This window comes from Schistocerca piceifrons, chromosome 3 (assembly GCF_021461385.2).
Source record: "Schistocerca piceifrons isolate TAMUIC-IGC-003096 chromosome 3, iqSchPice1.1, whole genome shotgun sequence".
Classification (NCBI taxonomy): Eukaryota; Metazoa; Arthropoda; class Insecta; order Orthoptera; family Acrididae; genus Schistocerca; species Schistocerca piceifrons.
The window spans coordinates 478,749,546-478,766,270 of record NC_060140.1 but is presented as its reverse complement, the minus strand read 5'-3'; the positions used below and the strand labels follow the sequence as shown (position 1 = coordinate 478,766,270).

Below are 16,725 nucleotides of genomic sequence, written 5' to 3'. Positions count from 1 at the left end.
TGTACACGTGTTAGTGGATTTGGTGGTCAGACACCTTGCATACAAATATGTTCAATGGTAAACAAACTTGTTTAAAGGGTGGGTATTATCTAGATACTTTGGCAGACAAGCATTCTTGACAAAGACCCTTCTCTGTTTCCTAGAACCAACCCTAAATGACCAGAGCTGCTCTACTCCATCTCGACTCTGTCATAAAGGTTAATCAGCGGAAATCAGTTATTACAAACAGAACACATTGTAGTCAACGTCCTGCTTGCGCCACATCAATTACGTATTGGTAGCTTATACCAGTACCGGGCTTGCGACACGAGTGCTCGTAAATGAATTGAGTTACTGGGGAATATGAGCTCTCTAATAATTTCCAAGAGCCCACATTTAAGGAACATTCTTTTAAGTGTTGGGGCATGATTTGGTAACTGATCGGTATTTCCGTTGTGTATTTCCCCCTCAGCCAACGGTCTTGCCGCAGTGGTAACACCGGTTCCCGTCAGATCACCGAAGTTAAGCGCTGTCGGGCTGGGCTAGCACTTGGATGGGTGACCATCCGGTCTGCCGAGCGCTGTTGGAAAACGGGGTGCACTCAGGCCTTGTGAGGCAAACTGAGGAACTACTTGATTGAGAAGTAGCGGCTCCGGTCTCGGAAACTGACATACAGCCGGGAGAGCGGTGTGCTGACCACATGCCCTTCCATATCCGAATCCAGTGTCGCCTGTGGGCTGAGGATAACACGGCGGCCAGGCGGTACGTTTGGCCCTTCATGGCCTGTGCTGGAGGAGTTTAGTTTATTTCCCTTCAAATGAATTCAGCCAAGTGGTCATATTTTTTTTTAGTAGCCAACTCAAATGGTCTTTTTCGGTAACGAAGTTGCGGAGGTTTTTTCTCATCGGTTCTGTGTGTTTTTTGAGGTGCTGAATCACAATTCATGTTTTCTTTGTTGTAGGAGGTTGGCCTCAAAACAAAAACCACAAAAAACCTCAAAGTGTTTCCAGTTTTTCCCGTTTTTCAGTTATATATCCAGAACTATGCGTTGCTCGAAGATGACCACTCCGTGCAGAATAAAAGTAGACAAAATTTCCTATAAAATGCACTAGTCATGTTTGATTATATGACGAGCGATAACGGCGCTGGAGCGCGCTGAAAAGCAGCCTTTTTTTTTGCGCTCTATTGGATGAGAAAAATTGCCTGGGTCACCTACAGCCAAACGGAGACGAATAAAAAATTGCGCACATTGCTTCTTTCTTTTCCACATGGAGGTCCCACTCGAGTGACCCAATTCTGGGTTCGACATTCACTCATTTCATGACACATGTACATTACTAAGTACATATTTCATATTCATCTTTCTACTGAGTGTGGCCACTCCTGCCGGAGGTTCGAGTCCTCCCTCGGGCATGGGTGTGTGTGTTGTTCTTAGCATTAAGTTAGTTTAAGTAGTGTGTAAGTCTAGGGAGCGATGACCTCAGCAGTTTGATCCCTTAGAAATTCACACACATTTGAACAGTCTGCTGAGTGTCATGTGCCTAACCTGTTGTAAATATAATTTATTACTGTTTTCATCAAACATGCTTTCCCATCAATACATTCAAAACAACCTCCGCTCATTATAATACATCGAAAATATAGTGCCCGTGAGAGACTTACAATGGGAGGGGTCGTGTTGCTGTAGGACGCAGAAGGCATTTTTCGTAACTGTCGCTTTGCGGCCGGCCGCGGTGGCCGTGCGGTTCTGGCGCTGCAGTCCGGAACCGCGGGACTGCTACGGTCGCAGGTTCGAATCCTGCCTCGGGCATGGGTGTGTGTGATGTCCTTAGGTTAGTTAGGTTTAAGTAGTTCTAAGTTCTAGGGGACTTATGACCTAAGATGTTGAGTCCCATAGTGCTCAGAGCCATTTGAGCCATTTTGTCGCTTTGCTTCCTCCCCCATTATGTGAAAATTGATGTTACTGACGTCTCTTGTAAGAAATTTCATTTACTTTCACGTAGTGTAGGTTTTTTAGTTGGTAATATGAATATTTTTTGAGTTGTAGGGGGAGAGAGTGGGAGTTTCTAACGTTTTTATAGAACGGCCAAAAAATGATTGCTCTTCAGAGCACTCTAGCGGCAATACCGCTCGTCATAAATTGAAACGTGACTAGTGCATGTTATAGGAAATTTTGTCTACTCTAATTTTGTATGAGCGTCATCTTCGAGCAACGCGTAGTTTTCAAAATGCAATCGAAAAACAGAAAAAATCGGAAAATCTTGAGGTTCTCTGTGTTTCTCCCTGTGAAGCCGACCTCCTTCGAGGTAACAAATACGATATTCTGATTCAGGTCACCAAAAAACATACAGAAACGCTGAGAAAAAAACTTCCACAATTTTGTTACGAAAACTACTGCTTTGAACACCAATTGAGTGGACTATAGTGGACACTTCCTTTACTCTGCCTGGCGACACAGGTTCCTGGTTCGGCTCTAAGAAGTAGTTGACGCTGGTGGTAATGAGTTTCAGCGGCTCGCTGCAGCGGCGACAAGTCGTGGTTGCGACGTGGGCAGGCGGGCAGCTGAACTATGCTGTCGGTCCGCCTGCTGGAATCGCGGCGTCGATCTGCCGCCCAAGACGACGACAGGCGTTTGTCTCCAGAGGAAGGCGCGCCGATCGATGGCGCCGGAGCTGCCGGATTACCCCGGAGCGGCGGTCTGATGGAACCACAACATTCCGGCCGGTAATCTCCTGCCTGCTTTACTACAGCCCTCCAGAAGGGATGGCAGAGAGGGGGGTGGGCGCATCCCAGCCCTGCATCGTCTCTCTTGTTTCCTGAATTCCAGCTCCAGCAGACTCTCTCCCTAATAAATACACAATTGTCTTGGTCACATTTGTGGCCTTAAGTCAAGTTTACCGTTTCGACACGTACAGGTTACCATCAGAACTTCTGTTTTTGGGTCATCACTTTACTGACGGGTTTGATACGGCCTGCACGAATTTCCCTCGTGTGTCAACCTCTTTATCTCAGAATAGCATTTCCACCCAACGTCCTCAGTTATTTGTTGAGTATTTTCTACTCTGTCTTCCTCTACAGTATGTACCCACCACAGTTACCTCATCCGTCGTGGAACTTATTCCTTAGTGTCTTAAAATACGTGTCATTGCCCTATCCCTTTTTCTTGTCTGTTTCTTCATGTTTCTCTCTTCTTTCGAGAACTTCCTCGTTCTTCACCTTTACCATAAACCTAATTTTCAACATCGTACTGTAGCGCCACATCTCAAACGCTTCGATTCCTTTCCCTGCAGTTTTCTCACTAGCATACGATGCTGTGGTCCAAACGTTCATTATCAGAAATTTCTTTCTCAAATTCAGGCCGATGTTTGATACTACTAGACTTCTTTTGGCCAGGAGTGCCCTCTTTGTGTTTGCTATTCTGGTTTTTACGTTCTCATTGCTTCGACCGTCATAAACTAATTTGATTCCAGGGTAGTAGAATTCCTCCACTTCCTGTACCTCCTCGTCCTCAATTTTGACGGTACCTCATTTCCGAAACTATACACTCCTGTCATCTTTCTACGGTTTACTCTCAATTGTTTTTTGTGCCCAGTAGACTGTTCATTCCATTCAGGACGCCCTGCAATTCTTCCTATATTTCAATGAGGTAAGGAATGTCGTTAATGAACATTATCATTGGAATTCTTTCACCGTAGTTCTCCCAAACATTTTGAAAGTGGTCCCCATATGTACACAGAAGTGCCAAAGAAACTGGTACACCTGCCCAATATCGCGTAGGGCCCCCGCGAGCACGCAGAAGTACCTGAACACGACATAGCATGGACTCGACTAATGTCTGAAGTAATGCTGGAGGGAACTGACACCATGAATCCCACAGGACTGCCCATAAATCCGTAAGAGTATGAGGGGATTGAGGTCTATTCTGAAAAATCCGTAAGAGTAGGAAGGGACTGAAGTCTCTTCTGAACAGCACGTCGCAAGCCATCCCAGATATGCTCAATAATGTTCATGTCTGAGGAGTCTGGTGGGCAGCAGAAGTTTTTAAACTCAGAAGAGTGTTCCTGGAGTCACTCTGAAGCAATTGTGGACCTGTGGGGTGTCGCGTTGTTCTGCTGGAATTGCACAAGTTCATCGGAATGCACAATGGACATTAATGGATGCAGGTGATCAGACAGGATGCTTACGTATGTGTCACCTGTCAGAGTCGTAGCTAGACGTATCAGGGGTCCCATATCACTCCAGCTGCACACGCCTCACACCATTACAGACCCTTCACCAGCTTGAGCAGTCCCCTTATGACATGCAGGGTCTGTGCATTCATGGAGGGTGTCTCCCTACCTATACACGTCCATCCGTTTGACACAATTTGAGAAGAGACTCGTCCGACCAGGCTACATGTTTGTAGTCATCAACAGTCCAATGTCGGTGTTGACGGGCCCAGGCGAGGCGTAAAGCTTTGTGGGGTGCAGTCATCAAGAGTACACGAATGGGCCTTCGGCTTCGGAAGCCCATATCGATGATGTTTTGTTGAATGTTTCGCACGCTGACACTTATTGTTGGCCCAGCATGGAAATCTGCAGCAATTTGCGGAAGGGTTGCACTTCTGTCACGCCGAACGATTCTATTCAGTCGTCATTGGTCTCATTCTTGCGGGAACTTTTTTTAGCCGCAGCTATATCGGAGATTTGATATTTTACAAGATTCCTGATATTGACGGTACACTCGTGAAAAGGTCGTGCGGGGTAATACCCACTTCATCGCTGCCTCGGCGATGCTGTGTCCCATCGCTCGCGCACCGAAACGTTCAAACTCACTTAAATCTTGATAATCTGCTTTGCGGCAGCAGTAACCGATCTAACAACTGCGCCAGACACTTGCTGTCTTATACAGGGTGGTCCTTTGATCGTGACCGGACCAAGTATCTCACGAAATAAGCGTCAAACGAAAAAACTACAAAAAACGAAACTTGTCTAGCTTGAAGAGGGAAATCAGATGGCGCCATGATTGGTCTGCCAGATGGCGCTGCCATAGGTCAAACGGATATCAACTGCGTTTTTTTAAATAGGAATCTTCATTTTTAGTACACATTACTGTAGTACGTAAAGAAATATGAATGTTTTAGTTGGACCAATTTTTTCGCTTTGTGATAGATGGCGCTGTAATAGTCACAAACATATGGCTCACAATTTTAGACGGACAGTTGGTAACAAGTAGGTTTTTTAAATTAAAACACAGAACGTAGGTACGTTTGAACATTTTATTTCGGTTGTTCCAATGTGATACATGTACCTTTGTGAACTTATCATTTCTGAGAACGCATGCTGTTACAGCGTGATTACCTGTAAATACCACATTAATGCAATAAACGCTCAAAATGATGTCCGTCAATCTCAATGCGTTTGGCAATACGTGTAACGACATTCCTCTCAACAGCGAGTAGTTCGCCTTCCGTAATTTCGCAGATGCATTGACAGTGCGCTGACGCATGTTGTCAGGCGTTGACGGTGGATCACGATAGCAAATATCCTTCAACTTCCCCCACAGAAAGAAATCCGGGGACGTCGGATCCGGTGAACGTGCGGGCCATGGTTTGGTGCTTCGACAACCAATCCACCTGTCATGAAATATGATGCTATTGAATACCGCTTCAACCACACGCGAACTATGTGCTGAACATCCATCATGTTGGAAGTACATCACCATTCTGTCATGCAGTGAAACATCATGTAGTAACGTCGGTGGAACATTACGTAGGAAATCACAATACATTGCACCATTTAGATTGCCATCGATAAAATGGGGGCCAATTATCCTTCCTCCCATAATGCCGCACCATACATTAACCCGCCAAGGCCGCTGATGTGCCACTTGTCGCAGCCATCGTGGATTTTCCGTTGCCCAATAGTGCATATTAGGCCGGTTTACGTTACCGCTGTTGGTGTATGACGCTTCGTCGCTAAATAGAACGCGTGCAAAAAATCTGTCATCGTCCCGTATTTCTCTTGTGCCCAGTGGCAGAACTGTACACGACGTTCAAAGTGGTTGCCATGCAATTCCTGGTGCATAGAAATATGGTACGGGTGCAATCGATGTTGATGTGGCATTCTGAACACCAACGTTTTTGAGATTCCCGATTCTCGCGCAATTTGTCTGCTACTGATGTGCGGATTAGCCGCGACAGCAGCTAAAACACCTACTTGGGCATCACCATTTGTTGCAGATCGTGGTTGACGTTTCACATGTGACTGAACACTTCCTGTTTCCTTAAATAACGTAACTATCCGGCGAACTGTCCGGACACTTGGATACTGTCGTCCAGGATACGGAGCAGCATACTTAGCACACGCCGATTGGGCATTTTGATCACAACAGCCATACATCAACACGATATCGACCTTTTCCGCAATTGGTAAACGGTACGTTTTAACACTGGTAATATATCACGAAGCAAATCCCGTCCGCACTGGCGAAATGTTACGTGACACCACGTACTTATACGTTTGTGACTATAACAGCGCCATCTATTACAAAGCGAAAAAAGTGGTCCAGCTAAAAAAATCATAGTTCTTTACGTACTACAAGAATATGTAATAAAAAATTGAGGTTCCTATTTTAAAAAACGCAGTTGATATTCGTTTGACCTATGGCAGCGCCATCTAGCGGGCCAACCATAGCGCCATCAGGTTTCCCCCTTCAAGCTAGACGAGTTTAGTTCTTCTTAGTTTTTTCGTTTGATGCTTATTTCGTGAGATATTTGGCCCGGTCATTATCAATGGACCACCCTGTATAGGCGTTGCCGACCCCAGTGCCGTATTCTGCCTGTGTACTTATCTCTGTATTTGAATACGCATGCCTATACCAGCTTCTTTGGCGTTTCAGTGTATACAATTTTTCTTAAGTGGGATCACTTCGGCTTATACCAAGGACTCTGGAGAGCTTAGTGCTAACTGTTTATTAGTAACGTGATTGACATTATTTATCCAGCCCTGAGTGCCAATTCGTCTGAAGTTCCGTTATTTTTCAGTTTAATAATAGCCCCAATTTCGATCCTTGTCAGAAACCTGCGCAAGAGATCAATTGTTGAACTTGAGAACGACGGATCAGCGATCAGATTTTGCTAACATATTTACTAACTTTCTCTTACAGGGTACAGGATCCTAATGAGTACAGAGCATGGGGGCATCCGCTTTCGTGGACTTCGGCGAGAAATTCTGCAACTAAGTAACTGCATTTCCATCATTTATTCATTATTTTTTGGTCTATGGAATGAGATATTCGATCTCAAAGAGTTAATACTATGAATCACATATATTTAATAGGTGAGAAAAACAGTTAAAGACTGGCATTAGTTATAACAAGTGAGGCCGGGTCTGAACTAAGAAACCGAAACAGTCCGGTGGCTACAAACTTCACAGCACACGACGTCGCAAGTCAGTATCATTGAGTGAGTGGCCGTGCAGCTCTGGCAGCTTAAGAAGCGAAAGGAAGAAAATGAACACTACTTGGCTAGGCTCGGATACCCAGTTTAATGCTGTCCGAGATTATCTGACCTGAAATCCGTCTCTATCCTTTCCGATGCGCGCTCATTGCTCCGCATTGCTCAGACCTTACCGTGGCTAACTCACAGTTAGAGCGGCCGGCGTCGGGGTTTGGCCGCAGCTCTCCGCCCGCCAGTTGCCTCCGTCGACCAGCGACCGTCTCCATACCAATTTGTGCCGAGATTGGAACACTATGGCCGATCCCTATCAAAACGCATGGTCGAAGGCCCTGTCTCAAGACCCCTACTCTCCACCTAGACTGGGTGCAGAGCTTCCTCGCTTAGCCGTCGACCGGTCACTGGGCAGAGGTGAGAAGTAACTTTCAGACAAATTTGGAGTAAAATTTAAGCTCCCACCCGCGTGCCTAAGAGGGAGGAGCAAGTCAGATTCGCTCCGCCTAAGGCAGAAAGTGTGCCCAAAACCACCCATCCAGAGACACGTCGTAGTGAAACTTCCTCTCCCCCAAAAATTTAGTCAAGTATCAAACATGTTATTTTCCGTTGGTTGACTGGTCGCCGGTGTCCGGTGAAGAAGCTGTCGGGTCCTGAAGGCCCTGGCGCTCGCATTCCTCGGTCGCAGGCCACACTCCAAACCAAGCATTATCTGCCGCCTATTCGTTCCACCACCACGACTGAAGCTAAAGTTAATGCTATATCTCCGTCCCTCAGTATTGTTCGCGTTTGCATTTCTGAGAAAGCGATGTCAGAGAGAAATAGGTGCCAGAGCAACACCGTCCATTCGGGACAAAGATCCCCTGCTGCTTGCAAGGCCATTTGGCGGCCACCAACACAGCTTCTGAAAGCAGCTGCAAGATCTCGGTGCTCACACGAAAGGCGTCTCCCGGTCGGCCTCTTACCGGACGTTGCAACATTTCCCAATTCCTCCTGCACAACAGAGTGGTGGTAACTAAAACGCTGGCTCAGAAAGCTACCCTGCGTACACAATCACTGCAAGCAAAAATCTGAAAAGAAATTACTGAAGAAACTTTACACCTGAATCTCGTAGTCTCTCACTTATTGATCGAAAACAGAAGTGAGCCTAACATCGAAAGGAAATCGCATAAACTAGAATATGATTAGTATCACTGCAGAAATGAATGTGAGCGGTCGACCGACAAAGCAATCACCTCACTCTTTTTTTATTCCCGTCATTGTTTCTTCGATGTCTAGACTGAACAGTAGGGGAGCAAGACTGAAACCCTTTTTAATACGAGTACTTCGTTTTTGGGCTTCCATTCTTAATGATCCTTCTTGTTCTTGTACATATCGTATATTAACTGTCTTTTCCTGTAGCTTACACCTATTTTCCTAGGAATCTGGAACATCTCGCATCATCTGACATTGTCAAATTCTGTTTCTACGTCGACATATCCTACGAATGTGTCTTGATTTTTCTTAAGTCTTGCTTGCATTATAAAGCGCAACGTCAGACGTGCCTCACGGGTGCCTTTACCTTTCCTGAAGCCAAACTGATCTGCATCTGACATACCCTCAATTTTCTTTTCCATTCTTCCGTATTTATTCTTAGGTACCTGAGCTGTTAAGATGATAGTGCAATAGTTCTCGAACCATCTTCGGAATTGTGTGGATGAAATTTTTCCGCGATTTCGATAATGTGTCTCCTGTCTCATAGAGTCTTCACACCAATTTGAATAGTAGTTTGGCTGCCACAACGATTTTAGAAATTCCGAACGATTGTTATGTATGTCTTCCTCTTTAATTGATCGTATGTCTTCCAGAGCTCTATTAAACGCTAATTCTCGAACCTCGTGTGTCTTCCATATCGACTCCCATTTCTTGTTGTACCACGTCATCAGTTCCCTCCCCTCAAAAGCCTTCCACCTAACCGCTCTCTACTCTTGCGTTCTTAATGTTTTCTCCTTAGCTTTCTGACGACCATACCTTTTTCGATTTATGCGTATCTTTCGGCAGCCATTTCACTTTGGCTTCCCTCCATTTTCTATTTACTTCATTCCTAAGATACTGTATTCCTGTCTTTTCCTGGGCGTTTTTGATCTTCCTTCTTCTGCTCTCCAAGGTTTCTTCGGAGCTATTTTCCGTGGACTTATATTTGTCTTTTCAATTTCTGTGACTAGCCTATTTAGAGATGTTCGTTCCTCTCCACCTGAATGGCCAACATAGGTATTCATTAATGCAGTATCTACAGCCTTAGAGAACTTTAAACACGTATCATTCCTCAGTACTTCAGAGACCCACTTCTTTCTAAATTGATTCTTCCGAGCGATTCCCGTAAACCTCAATCTACTCTCCACCATTACATGAGAACCAAAAACCCAGAAAAGACAAAATACAAAATAATTGTAAATTACAGAGTGATGCACGTATTTTTTAAACTCAAATTACGAGAACAATTCGGAAAGTAAGGTCCGATAAGTCGCGAAATGCAAATCACAGTGAAAATATGTCTACATCTACATGGATACTCTGCAAATCACACTTAAGTGACTGGCCGAGTGTTCATCGAACCACTATCACAATAATTCTCTATTATTCCTCTCTCAAACAGCACGAGGAAAAAACGAACACCTATATCTTTCCGCGCAATCTCTGATTTCCCTTATTTTTTATGATTGTTTCTCCCTATGTAGGTCGGCGTCAACAAAATACACTCCTGGAAATTGAAATAAGAACACCGTGAATTCATTGTCCCAGGAAGGGGAAACTTTATTGACACATTCCTGGGGTCAGATACATCACATGATCACACTGACAGAACCACAGGCACATAGACACAGGCAGCAGAGCATGCACAATGTCGGCACTAGTACAGTGTATATCCACCTTTCGCAGCAATGCAGGCTGCTATTCTCCCATGGAGACGATCGTAGAGATGCTGGATGTAGTCCTGTGGAACGGCTTGCCATGCCATTTCCACCTGGCGCCTCAGTTGGACCAGCGTTCGTGCTGGACGTGCAGACCGCGTGAGACGACGCTTCATCCAGTCCCAAACATGCTCAATGGGGGACAGATCCGGAGATCTTGCTGGCCAGGGTAGTTGACTTACACCTTCTAGAGCACGTTGGGTGGCACGGGATACATGCGGACGTGCATTGTCCTGTTGGGACAGCAAGTTCCCTTGCCGGTCTAGGAATGGTAGAACGATGGGTTCGATGACGGTTTGGATGTACCGTGCACTATTCAGTGTCCCCTCGACGATCACCAGTTGTGTACGGCCAGTGTAGGAGATCGTTCCCCACACCATGATGCCGGGTGTTGGCCCTGTGTGCCTCGGTCGTATGCAGTCCTGATTGTGGCGCTCACCTGCACGGCGCCAAACACGCATACGACCATCATTGGCACCAAGGCAGAAGCGACTCTCATCGCTGAAGACGACACGTCTCCATTCGTCCCTCCATTCACGCCTGTCGCGACACCACTGGAGGCGGGCTGCACGACGTTGGGGCGTGAGCGGAAGACGGCCTAACGGTGTGCGGGACCGTAGCCCAGCTTCATGTAGACGGTTGCGAATGGTCCTCGCTGATACCCCAGGAGCAACAGTGTCCCTAATTTGCTGGGAAGTGGCGGTGCGGTCCCCTACGGCACTGCGTAGGATCCTACGGTCTTGGCGTGCATCCGTGCGTCGCTGCGGTCCGGTCCCAGGTCGACGGGCACGTGCACCTTCCGCCGACCACTGGCGACAACATCGATGTACTGTGGAGACCTCACGCCCCCCGTGTTGAGCAATTCGGCGGTACGTCCACCCGGCCTCCCGCATGCCCACTATACGCCCTCGCTCAAAGTCCTTAAACTGCACATACGGTTCACGTCCACGCTGTCGCGGCATGCTACCAGTGTTAAAGACTGCGATGGAGCTCCGTATGCCACGGCAAACTGGCTGACACTGACGGCGGCGGTGCACAGATGCTGCGCAGGTAGCGCCATTCGACGGCCAACACCGCGGTTCCTGGTGTGTCCGCTGTGCCGTGCGTGTGATCATTGCTTGTACAGCCCTCTCGCAGTGTCCGGAGCAAGTATGGTGGGTCTGACACACCGGTGTCAATGTGTTCTTTTTTCCATTTCCAGGAGTGTATTTTCGCTTTCGAAGGAGAAAGTTGATGAGTGAAATTTCGTGAGAAGATACCACCGCAACGAAAAACGCCTTTGTTTTAATAATTTCCACCCCAAATCCTGTATCATGTACGTGGCAGTCTCAGTAAAACAAAACCTGCTGCCGTTATTTGAACTTTCTCGGTGTAGTCCGTCAATCCTGCACACCGTGCAGCAGTACTCCAAAAGAGGATGGACAAGCGTAGTGTAGGTAGTCTCTTTAGTAGATCTGTTGCATCTTCTAAGTTTCCTGCCAGTAAAATGCAATCTTTGGTTTGCCTTATTTTCTATGTGTTCTTTCCAATTTAAGTTGTCCGTAACTGTAATTCCTAGGTATTTAGTTGAATTTATGGCCTTTGGATTTGATTGATTTCTCGTGTAACCGAATTTTAACGGATTCCTTTTAACACCCATGTGGACGACCTCACACTTTTCATTATTTAGGTCAATTGCAAATTTTGCACCATATGGATATCTTTCCTAAATCGTTTTGCAATATGATGATTGCCTGAAGCGATTTTAGGGAAATCACAGAAAACCTAAATCAGAATGGCTGGACGCGGGTCTGAACCGTTGTCCTCCCGAATGCGAGTCCACCTTGCTCGGTGAGGTTTCGTCTGATTTCATGCAACCCCACTAACCAAACTGTCATGCATTTCCCTCTTCATGACAATTCTCATCCACACATTGCAGGGGCAATGAGGATGCTACTGCAGCGTTTTCGATGATAGATGCTTGATCACCCACCATACTGCCCGGAGTTGGCACCCTCTAATGTTCACGTGAACCGCTCGCTATGAAGACAATATTTTCGCACAGACAAAGAACTGCAGACCAGCGGAGAGAAGTAGTGGAAAGCACCGGCGGCTGCCTTCTATGATGAGGTTATTGGAAAGTTGGTACAACGCTACAACAGATATTTGAAGTCTGAGCAGTAATAAGTAAGTGAAAGTTGTAGCAAAGAGCTGCATATAAAACATTTTTGATTTTCATTGTGGTTTCCATTTCGTGATAGATCGGACGTTACTTTCCGAATAGCCCTCGTACATTTGACGAGCTGAAGAAATCTGTAATCTGCTTTCACTTTGATGTACAGTGGTCAGGGAGTCATGGAAAAAAAAAAAATGACGACGCGTGCTCGCAAACTTCATTAACAATCGAGGTAGGCAAATTAGCTTTTTTTCCTTTAAATGCAACTGTTATGTCTTTAATTTGCCAGCTGTGTGGTTCTTTGGTTGATAAAGAAGCGAGGAACAGATGCTGTTCATGACAGAAAATTCAGATATTAATTTATTCTACAGCTATTGTCAAATGCTGAAAATAATACATAACTCTGTTGCTCTTGCTGCAGCGTCAGTTGTTAAAAGTAGCACTGAATACTGAAACATACACAGACACAAAAATGTATAAATCTCTCACTCATAACTACAATGTCTATTGAGAAGACATCGAGTCCTGGCCATTATGAAAATCTGTAAATGTTATTCAACTGGGAAACACACTAAATGGGCTCAGTACACGAATGTTCGAACTTAAAATACACCCGCCGCTGAAACTCCGGAGAGGATTTAGTCGCATGACATTGGCACTGGCGTAATCTTTCGTGGCCGTCGTGAGGGCTGTAGGAAACGCGGCGGCGTAACTGGCGGAGTGCGTATTTGAAAGCGCGGCTAACTGGATTGCGGACGATACCGCAGGAACTATGCTATTTTTTACGTTAGAACAACAGATCTCGATTAGAGAAAGTCAATGACATAACTCTTTTGTGGATCTAACAAGAAATACAAAATAAATCGAATATAAGGATGTTTGTGCTGTTGTTGCCACACAAGGAGCTCACGCCACTCTCCAAGAAAACTTATGCCACCGAGTCAGTAGGCACGTGATGTTTAAGTTGCTGCAGACAGAAACTGTGTCGTCGAGACGACCTGCGTCATCAGTTGTGTGTTGTACTTCGAAGGAGTTAACAGCAGTGCAGTGGAACCACTACTTACAGGATGAAATGATAATTCAATCAAGACCTTAAGCTGTCGACAGGTGTTGATATACATCAATGGAGACACTGTCAAATGTGTGCCTCGACCGGGACTCGAACTCGGGATCTCCTGCTTACATGGCAGACGCTCTATCAATCTGAGCCACCGAGGGCACGGAGGATACTGCGACTGCAGGGATTTATCCCTTTCACGCTCCCCCTGAGACCTACATTCCCAAATTAATGTCCACACACTACATTCGTAGTGCCCCTGCCCATTACACACATTACTCGCGGCAGACAATCTTACCGAGTCCCGTAAGAGTTCGGACAATGCGTGTGCATCCTGCACAGAAGAAGAACGTCAATGGCCGGTTAGCCTTAACTATATATGAAGATGGTATCCGTACTTTCGGACATGTCCGAAAGAACAGACACCATCTTCCTATAAACTACTTACAGGGGTCAATATCTGTAAAAGATTTCTGGGTTATAGTCTAACACAGCATCATGTAAAATGCTGTACCTACATTGCAGCTATAGTTGTAAGTGGGCTTCATGCTGCTTGAAAAACGACGTTGTATGATTTTGGCCAACACCCTCACTCTCTTACACTGGCAGGACGAATAAAATGAGAATAAATAAAAATAAGATAGGAATCGTGGTGTTTGTAATCAACGCTGTGAGGAAGATTTTGGTTAAACATCAGTTCCGTATGTGCGCCCATGGGCGTGAGTATACAGGAATTAAATCCACTCCTGCTGTAGACTGTCGTCCTGTTTCAACAAAGCGATACGAGAGTCTATATGTGTGTTAACAAAGCACATACCTTGATCCGTAAGCGCTCTTCAAGACTTGCGTTCTTCGTAAGGCAGACGCGACGGAGGACGCGCCCACTGGCCGCAGTATTAGGGTACGGGATGGGGTAGGGTGGGGGAAGGGTGCTCAATCTGCCGGAGGTGGCGTAATTTATTCTGAGCCCCGGATCGATACGGCGGATTGAGTTCACGGAGACAGGGGGAGAGGGGGAGGGGGATGATGGGAGGAGCGCAGCCGGCTAATAGCGAGGGCGGACGTCCCGTTACAAGCGTCCACGCACCAGCTGCGTAATGCGTTAGCCAAACCGCAGCAGCAAGCGAATAAAAAAGAAAAAGAAAAAGAAAAAGAAAACTTCACTGGAGTACATACGGGTGCAAAATAAAATTCTACTATGCTTACATACGTAGCTGTACGCCCTCAGTCGCAACGGAAGGGACCAACCACAGATTACAATCTTTGCTTTTTTTCTTATATAAACCTGCGGAAAAATGCACCTATCGAAGCACAAAAAAGACGAGTATCCTCCTTTGCATTAAAAAACTCTGGTTGAAAAGTGGTGTTTCAGTTGCCTCATTCTACCTTCCTTAGCATCTTTAAAATTTTTCCCAAATCTTTTGCATGTGAACATATTCGCAGTCTGTTCAACATGAAACTCAACTATCACTCCCACAAGCTCCCTTAATTGTAACTCTTTCACACCCATTAGTCCAGTGCTGAAAGTCACTCACACCCATCCACTCCCACTTGCCTGTTCTCACTCACCCATTCAGCCCAGCTCATTGTCATTGTCTCTTTGTATCTCTCTAACTCTCACTGGCCCCTGTGTTACAGCCACTGTCGCCTCCGTTCTGTCCTACTGTTGCTCTCACTGTCATTTCGTCTCTCCTGATCCCTCTTACTGCTGCTGTCTGTTCTTACTGTCACTATCTCTCTCTTCCTCGTTGTCACTGTCATAGACTCTGCATCTCTTTATGACTGGCTCTCGCCCACTTCCATTTTCTCCTACTCTTTGTTCATATCGAACTGGCACTATCTCCTTCACTCTTTTCCTAACATGTGTCCCTCTCTTTCTCTCACACTGTCATTGTCTCCTTCACTCTCCCTATGACACAACCACGGTCTACTATCTTCCAATATTTATTAATTTTCCACCGCTTTCCCACTGCCACTATCTACTTCTTTCCCAGCTCGAAAAAGCGCGAATATTTTCGCATGCCAAAAAGTGTGAGAAAATTTTTAAAGGCGCTCAGAAAGGTAGAAAAAGGCAACTGGTAACCCACTTTTCAGTCAGGGTCTTAATAAAGACAAAATATTCACATGTTTTGTTGTCCGATAAGAGCATTTTTCGGATGGTTTCCTTCTTTTCCCTGCTCCAGTAGATGTCATATGAAAAGAACTTCATGCGTCAGTAAAATTTTGTTAGTTTACTTATGTGAAATTGAAACAACGAAAAACTAATTTTAAACCTCATTGATTTTTTTCATACACACCAGTATGGATAGGTTTACTGATAAAGAGTCGACCGACACACACCTCGTGTTTCGGTTCACTGAGCATAGTGGAAGAGGGGCACGACGACGCTATGCTGAGCTCTTCCCGCTGCATTGATAGCCACATCGCAGCACTTTTGCATCCGAGGGTTGCTGCATTACCTGTGTTTTGTGTAGTATGTTTTGCTAATTGCTTACATCAGACTTTCCACTGTTCTGAAGGTATTTTCACAGGAACAAAGGTAAGTGCGATAACAAACCAAATACATCACAAGTCCAGTATTATTCTGTAACAATACACCGGGGACCACGAATTCCTTATACCAAAACACTTAATAAAAGTCCCTGAAAAACATACGAAAAATTTGTCGGTGCAGTTCGGTCATACAATTGACGATGTAGGGTGCAGGAACTGTGACCAGACCCCCAAGAAGCCGGAGAAATCACTGTAAAAGAAATTAATCTTTTTAACAAACACTGTAACCAGCCGCTATTTTTGATAGCTTTAGTTTTTTGTGAGGAAGCGTTTCGGAGTTTCACTCATCTTCAACTGGCGTAATACATCTTCGGTAGAATAATAATTTTATAGACTACCCTTTGAAAACTGCAGCTGCCCTTTGTTCGGCAGTTTGTTGTTCCTTTTTCTGCTGCTATCTCCGTCGCACAAACACTTTCAGAAAATAACTATTTATGATGTCCATATAAAGTTAACTAAACCAAAACTGTAATACTGACCAATCATGTTGTTCTCCTACCACCCTATACCTATTTCATTTGGCATTGCCCTCAGCTAATTTGTATACTGAAATGTTTGTGTGTGTGTGTGTGTGTGTGTGTGTGTGTGTGTGTGTGTGTGT

General features: G+C 45.4%; 1 pseudogene; it reads left to right on the top strand.

The window, feature by feature from the left end:
* The first annotated feature begins 450 nt into the window (after positions 1-450).
* LOC124790639 lies at positions 451-568 on the top strand (annotated as a pseudogene).
* Positions 569-16,725: the final 16,157 nt, after the last annotated feature.